The sequence below is a fragment of the Herpailurus yagouaroundi genome, unplaced genomic scaffold (genome assembly GCF_014898765.1).
Source record: "Herpailurus yagouaroundi ecotype Mexico unplaced genomic scaffold, PumYag 213, whole genome shotgun sequence".
Lineage (NCBI taxonomy): Eukaryota > Metazoa > Chordata > Mammalia > Carnivora > Felidae > Herpailurus > Herpailurus yagouaroundi.
In genome coordinates, this window is record NW_024412444.1 from 9,500,670 (window position 1) to 9,519,515 (window position 18,846).

The 18,846-nt window shown below is 42.7% G+C and overlaps 1 long non-coding RNA gene across 1 annotated transcript in view; it reads left to right on the forward strand.

Annotated features, from left to right (window-relative positions):
• Window positions 1–8,079, forward strand: part of LOC121016900 (uncharacterized) — a 10,824-nt gene extending 2,745 nt beyond the window's left edge. Inside the window, exons 2-3 of the long non-coding RNA XR_005784518.1 lie at window positions 804–880; window positions 6,587–8,079. This is a non-coding gene — a long non-coding RNA (uncharacterized LOC121016900). The remainder of the gene's footprint in view (window positions 1–803; window positions 881–6,586) is intronic.
• The last annotated feature ends 10,767 nt before the right edge of the window (window positions 8,080–18,846 follow it).

Here is an 18,846-nt window from a genome sequence, read left to right on the forward strand (position 1 = left end):
ATGGAGAACAAACAGAGGGTTACTGGAGGGGGTGTAGGAGGGGGGATGGGCTAAATGGGTAAGGGGCACTAAGGAATCTACTCCTGAAATCATTGTTGCACTAGATGCTAACTAATTTAGATGTAAATTAAAAAAAAAAACCTAAAAATTAAATTAAAAAATTAAACAGAAGTACCAGTGTGGGTCCCTCGTTAGGGAGACAAGAGAATGAGGCCCAGGGGTGGAGGACTTTCCGGAGGTGACAGGTTAGGGCAGAGCAGGGGCCACTACCAAGCATTTCCACTTGCAGGAGTTTGCATTATTATTAAAATGGGTCAACCAAGGTTCTTGGCCTTAAGCAACCTACCCTGATTCTGACAATCTGAAGTGAAAAGAGACTCAGTGGAAGTGTTGCAGAAGCTTTGCAGGAATTGCAGGAAGCTGGAGAGTCAGACCCAGAACAGCCAGGGCCGCAGCCCTGCTGCCACTGTGTAGTGAGGACATGCTGCCTGTGCATTACTGCTCTTGCCACGATGCAAAACAGCAATGTTCTGACCTCCCACTGTCCCCTCCAGGACACCAAATGCTCAAGTCCAGGGGCAGTGCCTGATTCTCCCTGCAGATGGAAGTACACCCTGGAGAGACCACTTGGCCCAGAACCCCCCACCCCCCAAAAGGGACATGGGGGGAGACGAGGGAGGCAATGGAAGGGAATGGATGCAGGCAGCCAGAATACCATGAAACTGAACACCGCCTTTCTGGGGGTGGCGGTTGTGAGCAGGTGGGGGAACTTCCCAAATGAAGCTTCTGCCTCTGTTTTTCAGAAGCGCTTGGAGTCCATCTGTCAGACAACTTCATACGACTTATCACATGTGACTCCCAAATCTCCAGTGGCATAAAGGTAAGAGCTCATCAACCACCATTCATAGCCCACTTCATATCCTGCCCCGCTTATCCCGCATCCCCCATAGGACCTCACCATAGCTGCCCTCCAGTCGTGTTCTCTCAGTTAGGCTGCTCTAGTGGTGGTACTCGCCCCACCGTCCCCTCTGTACTCATGCTGTTCTTCTTACCTGGGATGCGCTCCCTTAGCTCCCGGCATCATCCAAATCCTATCTGTGATTCAAGGGATGGTTCAAGTTCTACCTTGAGGTAGAAGGTCAAGTTCAAGACCTCCTCAAAGAGTCTAACCCACACAGTTGTCTCCTTTGTACCCTTACCTTTACCTCTCATTTGACAGTTGTACAGTCTCTCAAACCTGGTGCTTGGCCCAGAGGAGGCTGTCAGCACATATCTGCTGAATGAATAAAGTGAATCTTTACTCACCCTTCAAAGCCTAGCTCAACCATCATTGCCTCTCACAATCTCTCCCTGATCCCCAGGCACAAATTAGTCCCTTGCTCTTGGTATCTCCATAGCATTTTGTCTATGGCTGCTGCTCTACAGTACTTATCACCATGCCTACTAATCATCTGCTTGTCAGCTTGTTCCTCCATTAAACCACAGGAATCCCATCTTATTCTTTTTCATACATACTGTATCTGGCACATTCTATACCTGTGCTGTGCAATATGGAAGCCACTAGGCACATGTGGCTGTTTAAATGTAAACTGTAATTAATTAAAATGAAATGTAATAAAAGATTCTGTTCCTCAGTTACACTAGCTACATTTTAAGTTCTCAAAAGTCACATGAGGCTAGAGACTGCAGCATTAAACAATGCATATCTAGAACATTTCCATCATCACAGAAAGTACTAGTGGACAGCACTTACCAGGCAGTCACTATATTATTAAAAACAGCCGTCATTTGAGAGTTTATTATGCTTATGCATTGTGCAAAGTGTTTTATGTACACTCATTTAATTCTGAGGACTGCACTAGAGGCTACTACTAGGATTATCCTTATTCTATAAATGGGGAAACAGATGCACAGAAAGGTTAGGTAATTTGGCAAAAGACATACAATGAATGGATGGCAGGGCCAGATTTTACCATTCTCATAGGCAAGTCTGCCCCCATAATCACTGTGCTTTTGTTCAAGGAAGCACAGTGTAGTGCAAATAAAATGGTCCTATAAGTCCCCATTCAAATCCTAAACCCCACCCCCAGATGTCAGCTGTGAGACCTTGGAAAAGTTAGTCATTTTCTCCCTAAAATGGAGAGAATCATAGCTATTTCCTAGGGTCATTGTGAAGATTGAATGAAGTAACATGCCTGACGGGCTTCATATAGTGCCCAGCACGCAGTAGGTGTCCAGTGGATTTAAGCCATGCTCCTACTCAATGTTTTACCCTCCAGGGTGTCAAGAACTTTTTAATTGAGTTATAAGTGCATAGTTAACCTTTGTACATATTATTTTAAATGATTGATTCTTATTCTGAGATATTACCCTTTATTCCTTCCCAGTATTTTTTAATGTGGCTTTTACAAATCCATCGACTAACTGCCCACTCAATTTGTGTCCTGTTATTAATGTAACATGACAGGGGTGGAGAGTGGAAATAAATGTTGCCTTCTATGGCTATGACACAAGAGCTCCACAGAAAGGAAGGAACCACCTCAATCAATGTGAGCACAGGAAAGTGGTGGAGTTTTAACAGGAGAATTTCAAGCATTGACCCTTGTGGGGGGACAGGGCCACCTTTCCTCCTTAATGACTTAGTCCCCTGGACTACTTGAAAGAAGGCAAACCTAATTCTTACTGATTTGACAAGAACTTGCAGTGAATGATAAACGCCACAGTTCAGGCAGGCTGTTACCATACCAACTGGAAGGTCAGATGAACAAACATCTGAGAATGAATCGAATTACACAAAATGAAGAAGAAATACATCTGCTGAAAAGTGAGTGGGCAATAAAAGGATGGAATGGTTGGGTTTCCAAGGACAAAGCACTTGGGGGAAAACGAAATGTTATCTCTCTAGGCTCTGCATTGTTATTATTATTATTTTTTTTAACCAATGTGCTGTTTATTCACATCTCTGGGCTTCTGTTCCTAAATGTTCCAAAGAAAATTCTGAATTGGAAGTGTTTCTATACAAGTACCAGAAAATCTACCTCAAACTTGCTTAAAATAGTGTCAAACCTGACAAACATTACTTAAAGTCTGGATGTCAGCTAGAACTTGGGGTTGATTTGATCTGGTGGCTCCAGCTCTGTCTTTAAAACCAAGCTGTCTCTTAAGCTCCCCAGAAAGTGTCTCCTTGCATCTCATTGGTCCAAGTTGGGTCACATGCTCAACTACTGGTAAGGGGGGTGGGTTTAGAAAAATAAAGTCTTTTCCTGGAAGCCAGCCTCCCCTAGCACATAGGCCACTTTGGGACAGAGTGGATATCTGAAGAAAATAAGAGATCTGTTTAGAGGAGGAAATGGGTGACAAGATGGCAACATCCTCCTTCTCTACCTCTCTCTGACCTCAGGTCAAGTCCTGACTCATCTATGAAAACTGCCTCTAATCCACCTTGCTTGCTATTTGCTGTAGAGTCCAAACTGGACAGCTCTCTTGATAAAGAAATGAGTATTTGCACATTACTTCCTAGGTAGCATTAAGAGTTTTGCTTTCAACCATTGAATTTTGGTTTCAATGCAGGTATAGCAAAGTGGCTGGAATCTTGGACTCTGTAGTTAAATCTGGCTTCAAGTCTTGGCTCAACAGTTTACCAGCTCTGTCACCTAAGGAAAGTTATTTACCTTTCCTATGCCTTAGTTTCCTCACATGTAAAATGGGCCAATAATAGTACTGACTTTACATGCTGTTGGTTGAATGCATCCATTAGTAAAAACTAGCAAGGTTTATTTTCTTCTATGAGGACAGTTTGGAAGCTTTTCCATGGCAGGTCATTCAGCATTTGAGGTGTGTTAAAATTGTCTAGGCAGAAAATTAAATATTCTTTAGAAGTCAAGGAGACATGTTTCCTCTCAAGAAAGCAAAATAGACTTCCATAGTGAGTCAACAGGAAGAGAAGACATAGGCTGTGAGCTTATCACCTCTCCCAGTTCTGCTGTCAGTTCTGTATTTGGTGGGGCCCTTTTGGGTGTCTGGTAATGAAAATCTGTTTTAACAAGGGTAGGCAAAGAGAGAATTTCATTGCATAGGACATCTCTGTCTCATGGAACTCCAGGGCACAAAATCGGAGACTGGAACCAGAGCCTAAAGGGTCATTACAATGTTTTGCTTTCTTCTTTACCTCCTCCCTGTGCACCATCTCTCTCTGCTGCTCCCTATCTTCATGTCATAATTTGGTGTCTCCATTTTTGTCATGTCATACTTCTAGTCACCCTCAGAAACTGACCTCCTGTCTCTAAGTTCCATTTCCAAATTCTGGGAGAAAGACTCTGTTTGGCATTGTCTGGATGAGATGTCCCTGCATCCCTGATGTTCGTGCTAACCTAGATGCCAGAGACCCACCTCTGAAGGGCAGGGTCGCCACCATCCCCTAAGAAAGGGAGAACTCTAAGCTAGGTATGCACTTCAAAACGATCCCAGTAATTTATTGGTCCTGTTTCAGAATGGCAAGCCCTTCCCAAACCCCAAACCACTCCTGCCCCTGTAATTCTTATTCAGGAAGTCTGGAGAGTGATGTGTGATTTGGTATGTTTAAAAAGGTCTCCAGATGATTCTAACAAATTTGAGGGAATTTTTTCTTGGAACACTTACAATATGGTGAAAAGGAAGGAAAATAAGACTTGGAAAAAGAGGTTAAGACTGGATTTTTTAGCCCACAGAAAGTAAGACCAAGAATCCTTAAGAATACAGAAGGCTTAACTGCAGATATACCCAGGCGTTTTCTGTCTCCACAAAGAGCAATGCAAAAGCAGGAGGTTAGATAAAAGAAAGTATTTCTTGGGGCGCCTAGGTGGCTCAATCAGTTATGTGTCCGACTTCAAGTCAGGTCATGATTTCATGGTTTGTGGGTTCGATCTCCATGTCAGGCTGTGTGGTGACAGCTCAGAACCTGGAGCCTGCTTTGGGTTCTGTATCTCCCTCTTTCTCTGCCCCTACCCTGCTCATGCTCTGCCTCTCTCTCCGTCTCTCTCTCAAAAATAAAATAAAAATTTTTTTTGAAAAAAGTATTTCTTAACAGGATTTTTTTCAAAAAATAGAAGAGGTCTGTATCTCTGGGGAATTCTCAAGGTGCCTGAGGATGCATATATAGGTCAGCTGACCTTTTAGAATGCTATTCAGTACAGAGTCTATGATCCCAGGGTTGGGAAAAGAATCAAACCAGGCTCAGAAATAGAAAACCAGCTCTTCCAGATGGGGTTCGAGTTAGCCAGAGAAGGAAAGGAGTGGGGAAAATGGCTCATGCTAATCTCTGACCCTTTGATGGGGCTCAATCAAATTGCATATGCAGTTCCTTTTAAAGGACAGGAGGCATATCTATGTGGGTTCATTCAGTAATCAAAGAAGATGTGAGTGGCCCCAGCCCCATCTCCTCTCATCTCCCAGTCTTGATGCAGGGACCCTTCTTCCAGACAAATGGGGCTAGTGATCAACGTGAGCAGTAGTGGTCACTGTTCGAATGTGGCTTGGCCCTGCTGGGGCTTCAGGGGCTTGCATGAAAAGGAGAAGTCAGCTCTGGAGTCAGGCCTCGACTTATCCAAGCAAGCAGGCAATGACCAGGGCAAAATCTGCCAACTCCCAATCCTCTCCCTCTTCATCATCACAGGACCAAATGTGGTATGGTTTGAATGATTTTTGAATGATTGTGCCCCCCTCCCTCCTAAATTCATATGTTCGAACCCTAATCCCCAGAGTGATGGTATTAGGAGGCAGGGCTTTTGGGAGGGGATTAGGTCATAAGGGCAGAGTCCTTAGGAATGAGACTAGTGCCCTTATAAAAAAGACCCAAGAGAGTTTCCTTGCTTCTTCCTCCACATGAGGACACAGCAAGAAGTCAGCAGTCTGTGACCCAGAGGAGGACTCTTATCAGAATCAACCATGCAGGAACCCTGAACTCAGATTTCCAGCACTTAGAACTGTGAGAAATAGATTTTTTTGTTGTTTAAAGCTACCCAAGGTGTAGTATTATGTTAGAGCAGCCAAAACAGACTAAGACAACCCACCTCTTAGTTATTTCATCTGATGGAACTAGGCTTGTTGTCAGGGCCTATTTTTTAGAGGCTTGATGCTGACCTGTCAACCTTCCCTCTTGCTTTTCCTTCTTCTCCAGGCTGGCAGCTGGTGGGTACACTGACTCAGGCTTATTCTCTAGCCATTTTGCTGCCCCTTCCTCCTCAACTTCTGTTCCTGGTAGTGGGACAACAGTAGATACTGGGATTTAAAGTTGTGAAGGAAAAATAGAACCACAAGGTCCCACTTGGATCCAAAGTCTTTGTCAGAGCTCAACAGTCAAACAGCTATAGATAAAGTGATAGCTTCGAGCATGTTCTTGTTCCTTGGGTAAATAATCCTTTCCAGAACCTCACAGGGGAGGGCAGGGGGAAAGTGACTGGCAAAGCAGGATTCTAGCATTCCTGGATCCCAGGGGCATATCGCCCCAGGAAAACCCCGGCGGAGTCCAAGTTTGTAGACACTTCTGCCCCAGCACCCTAGCTAAGGCATTTGGGGAACACTGGTTGTTAATTGCACTTTCTTTTCACAGCGTATGAAGACATTTGACATTTGTTTTTCTCATCTTCACCTCTCAAGGGAAAACAGAACTTCAAAGATCTCAAACTTCAAAGAACACAAACAAATTAACCTGATATTTTGGAGCTGTAGCCTATGCTTCCTCCTGCTGAATCACTGTGGATTGATTTCTGAACTTCATAAAGGAGCCTCAGGAGGAAAGGGGAAAGTGATGGTTTCCCCCAGTGCCAGCCCAGATGGCCTTGGGTCCTAGACCACTGAGCGCTTCAATGCAGCCACGATGCTGTGGGCCACACACTGCCTGGCTCACCACTGATGCCTCCAAACATTCCCCCAGAACCAAGACAGAAGCTTCCCCCAAGGGTCCCGAAACTCGAATCCCTTGAAATGTTTCTCAGGAAATCTTTCTAAGTTGCAACAAGTTTGGGAAGTGTTCTGTATTATGTTCGCCCTTCACCCTTGTATATTGACGAGACCGTTTAGCAAATTAAAAACATCGAGAATTCCTACAATAAGACAATCTTTTTGGCTTTGTTAGCTCAGAGACTCTTACTTTATCTTACTACAGAGCTCTTTTCATTATTTTTAACATAATTCATATTAAGATTCTGTGAAGCCAGCAATCTACCAAACACAGCTTAAAAACACTGACTCATACCAGTGTCTTTAGTTCAGATGAGAAGCATCCATGTTGCATGGATTTTCTGCCTCCTTCCCCCTTAATTTCACATCTGTTGGTCTTGCTATAATACCTGTAGTATAGATTTTTACTGTTTTTTAAAGTGTTCTTTACTACCAGTTTTTCATGCCAAATTGGCCTTGCTATTAAGGGGTTGATGGTATTTCAGGCCATCTGGACCAGGTTCAGCTCTAGAGTTGGGGCATTTTAAACAAAGCACCAAGAATCTCTTCGTAAAGACATCCAGATCTAAAAAGTCTCTTTGAAGCCCATTTAGAACTACTTGCTGCCTTATTTCACTACTTAGTTAAAATACTAAGGAAATATATGTATTTTCTTAGTCTGAAGAAAATATATGTAATTTTCATTGTCAGTATCAAGAAATAACAGGAATTATAATTTCCATGAAAGGAACAATCTTCCATGGAAAAAGTGTTAATACTCTTAAAAGTCTAAATCCTTTACAGGGTGTGGCATATCCTATAATCTGTCTGTTGGGTATGAATGCTTTCTTTTAGATTCTGTTGTATTTATAATTCTGTTCACAGCTCCAGACATTCCTGTTTTGAATGTGTCTCCTGGAATTGAAATTTGGGGCCATTTATTGATGAGGCAGAGGAGGGTGAGAGGTAATCATTCCTGACTAGTGATCGATAGGGTAATCCTCCAACCTATCACAGACTCCCTAAAAATGGAGGGTGGCAAGGGTGATTTTTCTCAGCTTCAGTTCAATACAACTATTACAGATATGTGGGCACTAAATTAGAGACGAATGTACGCCGTGAGGTATACATCATGTTTGGTTCCTTGTAGTGTAAGTACTACAGAGCAGATAGGCAAGCAGCCGCACATCACTCACTGCCACAATGTTGGCAAGATAAGTTGATGACTATGTGGTGGTCAGGGATGGGGGGGGCATCATATCTGAAAATGGTGGGTACATGGAGGGGGGACTAGAAATCAGTATTTATGGCAGAGTTTGTCCCCAAAGTACAACTCTGACAAAGAGTTTCAAAATTGCCCATTTATTGTTTCTGTCAGCCTTTTTAGGTCCGCTGAAAGGAAGCCTGCTGATCCTGACAAGATCAAAATGACCCTTGAAACCATTTGATAATGGGCTGAACTCACAGTGCTTCATCCTCTCTACACGGTGCCTTTCTGGCGGAATGTAAGCGGCAGGAAGAAAAAGCGGCTGTGCACAAAACCCAACCAGAAGCGGAAGTGCGTGGCTTCCCAAGTATGAACCTCTCTTTGGCGAGAAGTTCTCCATGTCCTGCACACCATTTCAAGGAGTACTGTTTTCTTTACTTAACCCCCACTACCACTATCACCAAGGAACGCCTGGAGCTTTTTCTCTCAGCATGAAACATTTCGCCAGAGGAAGGGCATGACGCAGCGAGCCTGATGCAGCGAGCACCCTGTGGAGGTTGCCTGCAAACTTCCCGTGGGTTTTGCACAGGAACTGGGCTGGGCAGGTGCCGAGGACTCCTACCACAGGGTGGAGGAGAGCAGCTCTTCTGTTTTGGACAAAGCTGAACCACCTTGACGCCCAGCCCAATCTAGAGTTTCGGTCAAAGGATCCACAACTGAATACTGCCCCCCCTCAAAATAACTGAAAGATCTTCAAATCTCAAGAAGACACTGAAAAGAGATTATTCTCACCTCGCACAGGAAAACTTCCACCAATATCTCCCGGAGGCAGAACCAGCTAATTTGTCGTGCCCAGTGCAAAGTGAAAATGTGGGATCCCTTGTGCAAACACTATCAAGAGTTTTCAGAGGCTGACAGGAGAGCGTGAACAGAGTGTGGGGCCCTTCTGAGCCCAGGGCCTTGCGTGACTCACCCTTGCAGGCCCAGGAAGCCAGTGCTGCCCTCCAGGCTTTCTTCACTCCCTCCTCTTCTCTCTCTCATTCCGTCTCTCCCCTCCTGCCTAACACAAGGGGGCTATGCCCCAGTCTTTTCCTCTCCTTCTTCAAGGTCAGGGTTTCCTCCATGTTCCTTCCCAAACCAGGTGTGCAGAACCCTCCCTGGGCTCTCTCGAGGCTGGCTCTGTCTGTGCTCCTTACCATGCAGCCCCTCGTAGCTTCTTCCTTCCTTCTTTCTCCTGTTTACCATGCCCAGCTTGCTGCTGTGAAGGATGATACGGATGAAGCTAACCACATACGGTCTTCCTTACAGGCAGAGGCTTGGGGCAGAGATCTAAAACACTTAACTTTTAGCATTTTTATTAGTATTTTATTCTTTAGTATTTGGTACTTATTGATACAAATTGCTTGTTAACAGGTGTTGGAAGCTGTTCATCATCCATAAAATGTAAATGTCATTGATCTCTAGGAATTTCTAATCTAAAATAGGCCACAATGGTGGTGATGACAGAGAGCAACTCTTTGGCCCCTGCTGTGTGCCAGAAAAATACACTGAATCTTTGATACACGTGAGTTCCTCCAGTCCTCACCACCATGTGAAGTATATATGATGATTATTTCCACGTGAAGATGAGGAACTGGAGCTGAGGGAGCTGTCAGCTTGCCTGTGTTCACAACCCACCACCGGGCTCTCTAGCTGGGCTCCTTGATGTTATCAGATAAGCTCTGCAGACGGAGGAGAACAATCAGCTTTCCTCCCCGAGCTGCCTCTCTGCTGGGCCTACACTCAGGTCCTTAATATTGGCTGAATAAATGAGTGTGTCAGTTATCAGGCAAAGGAAGGAGCTGAGAAGGAAAACAAGGAAAACGGAAACGAACTGGCCACATCTGGTCAGTGAAAGAGCTCAGGCCTCTGTGAATTCCAGTGCTGCCTTCACCCCACTGTTAACAGTGGGTCACGTAGCAATTGCCGATATCCGCTTAGCTTTGCACAGAGCATTGGCCCAGTTCATTTTTATACATGATACCAACTGTTGCTCAACATATGTTCTTTTAAATGAATTAATTGAAAGGAATGGAGTTGAATTAAGTCAGAACATTTTTGTAGGAATCTGGCTTTACGCTGAAAGAGCTTTAAATGTAAATTAAGTGGACTCACTCACTCTTCGTAAGTGCACAAAGTAACTGTGGACAAAGCCCGAACAGCCAGGCATACCTGAGCCTCAGTCTCAGGGAGGCGCTGGAGGTTCCTGGCCTCCACTTGCCCGGCTTGCAGATTGCTCATCTGCTCATGTGACGAAGGAATTAAATAAAGTCCTTAAATGCTGCCACACTTCCATGAATGGAGAGTAAATAATGTTGCTTTAAGCTACGGTAACTGCTGCCTGGGGATTCTGCCTCATCTTTATGGATGCCTTGTCACAATTTCTAGAATTATAGAAGCCATCTCATGACTCCATAGATCGAAAAGAAACAATGCACAAAGTTTTTCTTCCCTCTCTGATCTCAGCACACAAAATGATTTTTCACGGCTCTGAATCAGAACAGATGAATTTAAATACCTTTGCTTGCACAAAGTTCTGAGTGGGGCTTAGGAGAGAATCTCACCGGTGTGGCAGGTCTCAGGTCCTGAAGAAAAACACAGAGGCTGGGAGAGAGGTCTCTTACATGGAGGCTGAGATGTTATGGCAGCACGTGCTGCCTCACCTCTTGCCCTGAACCACCTAAGGAGAGGAGAAGCGGAGGTGATGTTACTCGCAACACCTGGGGGTTGGAAACGTCTCTTCTCCCCTCTTTCCCCCCCTCCAGACCCTGTCCTCTGACACACTATCCCACCCATTATTCCCAGCAAGAATTAACAAAGCTACAGCCCACCCAGGTTCTAACACAATCCTGAGAGATGGGGGAGCATCACTTGTTTTGATCACTCCTACCCGCCCCCCCCCCCCAAACAGACACACCGTGCAGTTACAGAGAGCAAAGCACAGCCCAGTGAGGTGATTCTTGCGCTCTTACTCAAGCAATAGCAAAGCTGGGGCTCTTATCCTGAATATTTAAGTCTCTATTTCAGTAAGTCTTTTGTTTTTTCAAAGAAAAAAACTTGACCCTCAGACCCAAGTTCCCAAAATCCCACACGAGTAAACTCAGCAAAAATAATAGGAATCTGCATCACCATTGTCCATGTGTGAGGAGAGCTTACTACGTGTGAGGAGAAATAACGTGCTGGAGGTCATGGCAGTAATACAGGTCACATGAGTAGTGTGTGCTGGACAAGGGAACCAAGCTGAGCTCTGTCTGACCCCAAGGCTATGAGTGTAACAACTCAGGTACAATGTCTTTCTAGGGAGACATTAATCCTTCACAGGACAGCCACTGAGTGACTGTATATGAAACTCTGGTCTTGAAGGAGAGAGGAGGACAATCATTTACAAAGAAAAGAGAAACTGATCAGCTGTTCGGTCCATCCATTGGGCTCTGCTCACTTCCCAGCTTCCTTGGGGGTGGGGGTGGGGGAGATTCAGGCACTTGTTGCTCTTACCTCCTTAAATGAGGCCAACACACACACACACACACACACACACACACACACACACACACGAACCCCTAAGAGCGTTTCATAATTTTTTTAACCTCTGCTGAGTCCAAAGGATGCTAAGTTTTGGATAGTGTTCCAGCCCTGTAATGTGCCCCCATACATTTTGTAGCTGAATCTCTCTCACTAGAGATTCATAGAACTTCCCCACAAAACCAGGACTTTAGCTGCAGACCCTCTCCTTCACAGCCGTTTCCCACTTCAAGACCTCCCTCTTTCCTTTCATCTCCTTCTCCTCCACCCTGACACCACCTCTTTGTGACTCAGTAGTCACTATCTTTCCTACCAGTTCTGCTCCTAGGAAGCAAGGAGCTTCAAACCATGAGGACGAAAGTAAGGATAGTAGGTGGAAAAGACACCACCGTAAGTGGCTGGGCTCTGGGTGGATTATTTCATTATTTTATTATAATGTTTATTCATTTTTGAGAGACAGAGACAGACTGTGAGCGGGGGAGGGCAGAGAGATAGGGAGACACAGAATCTGAAGCAGACTTCAGGCTTCTGAGCTGTCAGCACAGAGTCTGACGTGGGGCTCAAACCCACAAACCCTGAGATCATGACCTGAGCTGAAGTCAGATGCTTAACCCACTGAGCCTCCCACGCGCCACCTGGGTGGATTTTAAAGAAACAATTTGACATCTTGCCTTGTAAAGGTTAACTTCCCGGTAGACTACCTTGTATACCTCATCATCTCCATCCTTTCTTGAAGCTGCATTACAAACATTCTCCTTCATTGCTTTAACCATGAGAAGTACCAGAAATTTCCAGAAAGAAGGAGAGAGAAGAAAAAAAATAATCCCATCCAGGCATACTGTGTATATTATACTAACTGATGTGGACATTTATTATTTTGTGGCAACACAACGTTACTTTTTTTCCTTTAGTAACAGCACCCTGATTTTTCTTTTATAGCTTAGGAAAGACATCAAGGGCTCCTGACATCACTTGAATCATGTTATGCCTAAAGCCATATCTACCCAGGGAATATTCACTTGTAAGAGCAATAAAATCCATTTCAGTTTTGGCTAGCTTGGGTTTGGAAAAAAGAACCACCAATGAAATGTTTCTCCCTTGAAATTGTAACTCTGGCCAGATCATTCTGGCCAAGACCCTATGAACACTTGCGGGTCATCAACTGTGACATAATAGCCCTGGGCAGCAAACCAAGGTTGTCTTTTCTGGTGGTTGCTACTGTGGGACCAACAGCGCCTGATCAGGGCAGGAGGGTCCCTGAGCCAGAAGGAGGGCTCTTCTCTTGCTGTAAGCCATGAGCATCCACGGGATGGCTACTGGCCATTCGGGCCAAGAGTGCATTCTTATCAGGCCCAAGGTGGGGGCCCCTACACTGTCTTGCAGCTGCCAAAAGCTGAGCCTAAGGAAGAAGGAACACAAAGAAAAGCCTGCCATACTGGCTTCACAGCACTCTCAGAATACATCTCATTGTTGAGAGCAACAGAGGGGTGCCTGGAGCACTTGTCAGAACAAAACCTCCTAATTTAAGGCAGAAGGGCCACTGTGCTTGTGCATTCTCTTTCTCTCCCCTGCCCTCTCTCTGTCAAGCCTTTCCACCCTCGGAAAAGGCCAGATCCACCCCTAAGGGGATGGTCCCTAGGGTAAACAGCCAGGTGTCTGGGTAGTTCTTTATTTAGCCACAATCCAAGCTTTCTTTTCCTTTACCTCAAGGCCTGGTTACCAGGAGTAACCAATGTAAATGTGCGCCACTGAAGCAAGCCCCAGGGGGCCTATTGCTTCAGCGTGAATCCAGACTGAGCTTGGAGACATGATCCAACTTGTTCTGCAGATAATTAAGTGCTCCTGAACTCTTCTTAAAAAAAAAAATCCAACAGCGTCCCAAAGAAAAAATCATGGGAAGGTTAGGGGATTATATAAGACTCTCTGGATGGATTTTTCTGTCTTAGGGAGAGAATAGACAATCTTTATTTGTTCAAACAACCTACTTTGTATATTTGACCTGGTGACCAGAAGAGGTTAGTGACATTTGGGGGGGAAGGGAAATGGAAGTTAAGGGGAAACAAACTTTTTTTGAATAGCAGTGGAAGCCTAGAGGAGACTTTTTTCAGTCTAGGCCTTAGGAAGATTACAGTTGGCATGGATGCAGATTATAATGAAAAACAGGGACAGCAAGGGGAGATTATACTATATAAGTACTGACATATACTCCCTCTTTTGTTTGGCCAGCCTCTTTCCCTCCTTCAGACGTCAGGGAAGCCATCTTCTCTAAGGGAGGCTTTCTCTGGCCTTCCAGAAGGGTCCAGCTCTCCTGATCACTTCCACATGCCTCCTCAGAATAATCTTGTTAGTTCCTGTCACATTACAATTTAACATGCATTTGTGCAAATATTTAATTAGTGCCTCTATTTCCCTGACTAGATATGATCTCTCTGAGGGCAGGAAACATGTCTATTTCTATTGGCTTATTAAGATCCCTATGTCTAACACAGCAGCTGGGGTACAGTAGGTATTCAATAAATGTCTGTTGGTTCAATGAGTGTTTCAATTGAATAATTATTCAATGAATGAATAATTATAAAATAAATGGGTGGATAACACTGTACTTCGTTCCTGAACACGTGCTGGCCAGTAATTGTAATATGTCTTCAAGGAAAAGATTAGCCGTCTGGGGGTCTTACCTGTAAACTATCACCTGTTCCCGCTGTGATGTGAACAAGAGATTTGGCCTATGTCATGGTTTATCCAAGGTGATCAAATGATAATGAAAAGCTCTGTACTCAATTTGAGCATCAATGAGGTTAATAATTTCAGTGGATATAAACAGATCAAATTTGTTTAAAGCCATGAGATCATAATGATTTTTTTAAAAGAAAGAAAAAACTCTAATAGATGATCATTAGAGGATAATGGTGAGTTACTTCATTATTTTGAAAACTGGCAAATAAAGAGAAAGATTTGAATATTGATCTTGCCTTTCCTTTGTGATCTGTACCACTGATAAACCACAAATGAGAGGAAGTAAGAACTATTCCAGAAAATACATATTATAAAATAATGTTTAAATATAACTATTTTGAAACTCTTGATCAATTAGTTGTTTGCAGAAATTCATTTTTTCCAAAAGTCATAACAATATTTAGATCCCAGTGCCATAACATCAGATAGGAGTCTGTTTCCCCTCTCCTTGAAATTGGAGGATGTTTTTCTCTTGCCATTTTTGCCATTTTTCCCCAGTATCCCCTGCCCAAACTGAAGGAAACCTGAAATTCAGAACTGGGGACAAGACACAAAGAGAGCTCTAAAAGAAGCTCTCTAGCTTGGGCATAAGGAGTGGGAAAGGGGATCCCTCAGGGTTAGAGAGGGGACCTAAATCTCCAGTTTCCCTTTTTTTTTCTCTTCCTCTCTCTCTTTTCTCCCATCTTCTTACATACAGGCTATAGTGATATCCAGGCACCTAAAACTCTGAAGAAGGGGATGTTTCTTGTCTGACCAAAAGACCTGTGATCTTTAAGACCATACGGAGCAACCCTGGTTACTGGTGTGTGTGTGTGTGTGTGTGTGTGTGTGTGTGTGTGTGTGTGTGTAACTTTTTTCACTCTCTCTTTCTGCTACATGGCCCTGGACAAGGATGGATTCATAGGAAATATGCAACAGAGTGGGATAAGCAAAGCCCCAGTTTTCTGAGTGGAAGGTAGAAAAGAGGAACCATGGGGAACCGAAGGTACTAGGAGACCACAGAGAAAAGAAGCTTGGGAAAATGAACTCATGAAATTATTTATGACTTCTGGACTTATCCCAAGTGGCTCATGCATAGATCTGACCCTAAACAACATACCTTAGTCAACCACCTAGGTCTTGGCTGGGCAGCTGGGACTGCTGTTCAGTGATCTTAATAGCAATATAAAGTTTTGAAAATGGACTTGGCATTGAAACCACAATCTCCAGAACGCTGATTGGAACAAGTGATCTGAACCTAAGCAGTTTAAATGCCTACTAGAATAAAACTTCCAAACATTCTTGATAGCATTTAAACAGGACCCAGAGTCTCATAACATTAGATTCAAAATGTCCAGGATACAATATAATGTTACTCACCATATGACGAACTAGAAAAATCTCAACAGAGATTCCTAAAATAGACCAACATAAATATGGCCAGTTGATTTATGCATATGAAGCTGCACAGGCAATTCAATGGCAAAAGGGTAGTCTTTTCAACAAACAGTGTTGGAACAATTGGACATCTATATGTCAGATGGATAGATGATTGAGAGAGAGAAAGAGAGACAGAGAGAGTGAGAGTTCCCAGTCTGAACCTCACACATTAAGTAAATTGGATTTAAGTAAAATGGATCTTAGGCCTAAATGTAAAATATAAAACATTTTTTATTTTTTATAATTTTTTTAATGTTTATTTTTGAGAGAGAGAGACAGAGCACAAGCAGGGGAAGGGCAGATAGAGGGAGACACAGAATCAGAAGCAGGCTCCAGGCTCTGAATTGTCAGCAGAGAGCTAGACGTGGGGCTCAAAACCACAGACTGTGAGATCATGACCTGAGCTGAAATCAGATGCTTAACCGACTGAGCCACCCAGGCACCACAAGTATGAGATATTTTTAAAAAGCAGAGGAGAAAGGGGCTCCCAGGTGGCTCAGCTGGTTAAGTGTCTGACATTGGCTCAGGTTATGATCTCACAGTTTGTGAGTTTGAACCCACATCAGGCTCTGTGCTGACAGCTAAGAGCCTGGAGCTTTCTTCAGATTCTGTGTCTCCCTCTCTCTGTCCCTCCCCTGCTCCCTCTCTCTCTCTCTCTCTCTCTCTCAAAAATAAACAAATATTTTTTTAAATGTTTTTTAAAAGCAGAGGAGAAAATATTTCTGTGCTGGATTTATGCAAACAGTGCACAGACATGACAATAAAAGCACAATATAAAAAGAACTCAGAAAACTCAACAGTAAGAAAATAACCCATTTAAAAATTTTTAAAAAATACTTAAATAGACACTTCATCAAAGAGGATATGCCAAAGAAAACATTAGCCATTAGGTCAATGTAAATTAAAACCACAATCAGATACTAGTACACATGTAACAGAATGACTAAAATAAAAATTCAATAATTTCAAGTGTTGGTAATCATGTGAAGCAACTAGAACTCTCATACATTGCTGGTGGGAATGCAAAATGGCACAGACACTCTAGAAAACAGTTTGACAGTTTTTTATAAAATTATATATTCAATTACCATGTGACCCACTCCTACATTTTTACCCTAGAGAAATGAAAATTTATGTTTACTCAAACAATTGTACATAGATGTGTATATTGGCTCTATTTATAATCGCCAAAAGCTGGAAACAACTCAAACCTCCTTCAGCAGGCAAATGTATAAACAAACTGTGGTACATCCATACAACAGAATACAACTTAGCAATAAAAGGAATGAACTGTTGATACCTACAAGACCTTGAATGAATCTCAAAAGCATTGTAATAAATGAAAGCATTTAGTGTCAAAATATTACACACCATATAAATCCATTTATGTGGCACTCTCAAAAAGACAAAACTATAGTGACAGAGAAAAAAATCAGAGGTTGAAAGGAATTGGAGGGGGCCATACAATTATGAGGGGGTAGCAAGAGGGAGATTTGGGAGTGATGCAACTGTTTGGGATTTTGATTGTGGGTGTAGTTACAAAAATCTATACATGTGTTATAATTCATAGATCTGTGTATCAAAAATGATAATTTACTGTATGTTAATTTAAAAGATTAAAAACACATCAACCCTCCAGATCATTCCCTTTCTCACTAGCAGGCCCCTAAGTTAATATCTTAGAAATACTTAATGTTTCTCAAGAGGTTACTATAAACAAAAAATCTTATTACTATCCTAACTTCAGAATATACTCCAGTATTTTCTGATGATCTTTCCTACATTTTATTTATGAAGATGTTATTTCTTTAAATTTGTCTTACCAAGGAGAACCACAAATTTAGAGAGATGCTCTTCTCTATCCCCAGTGCTCACAAAATAAATGCCAGCCCACTCAAACTTACTCTTCAGAGATACCATCCATGTTTTAATGAAAACATGATGAAGGCAAGCCTTAAAACCACAGGGAAATGCTCTGTTTGAGATCAGCAAAATGTCTCAGCTTATTATTTCTTCACTGGCTGAGACAGATTCTGCCCAGAATGCAAAAGGATAGCAATTGGAAGCAGAGATTTATACAGAAGGCTAATAATATACTATAGTTATTCTAGAGCAAGAGACTTTGCACCTTAGAGCTAGGAGAGAAAAGACACTACTACCATTGAGAACGATATTATACATAGAAAACCCAATAGCTCCACCAAAAGTCTGCTAGAACTGATACATGAATTCAGCAAAGTCGCGGGATACAAAATTAACGTATAGAAATCAGTTACATTCTTATACACTAATAATGAAGCAACAGAAAGACAAATAAAGAAACTGATCCCATTCACAATTGCACCAAGAAGCATAAAATACCTAGGAATAAACCTAACCAAAGATGTGAAAGATCTGTATGCTGAAAACTATAGAAAGCTTATGAAGGAAATGGAAGAAGATACAAAGAAATGGAAAAACATTCCATGTTCATGGATTGGAAGAATAAATATTGTTAAAATATCAATACTACCCAAAGCAATCTACATATTCAATGCAATCCCAATCAAAATTGCACCAGCATTCTTCTCAAAGCTAGAACAAGCAATCTTAAAATTTGTATGGAACCACAAAAGACTCTGAATAGCCAAAGTAATATTGAAGAAGAAGACCAAAGTGGGAGGCATCACAATCCCAGACTTTAACCTCTCCTACAAAGCTGTAATCATCAAGACAGCATGGTATTGGCACAAAAACAGACACATAGACCAATGGAATAGAATTGAGACTCCAGAATTGGACCCAAAAAAGTATGGCTGACTAATCTTTGACAAAGCAGGAAAGAATATACAATGGGAAAAAAAGACAGTCTCTTTAACAAATGGTGCTGGGAGAATTGGACAGCAACATGCAGAAGAATGAAACTAGACCACTTTCTCACACCATTCACAAAAATAAACTCAAAATGGATGAAGGACCTGAATGTGAGACAGGAAACCATCAAAACCCTAGAGGAGAAAGCAGGAAAA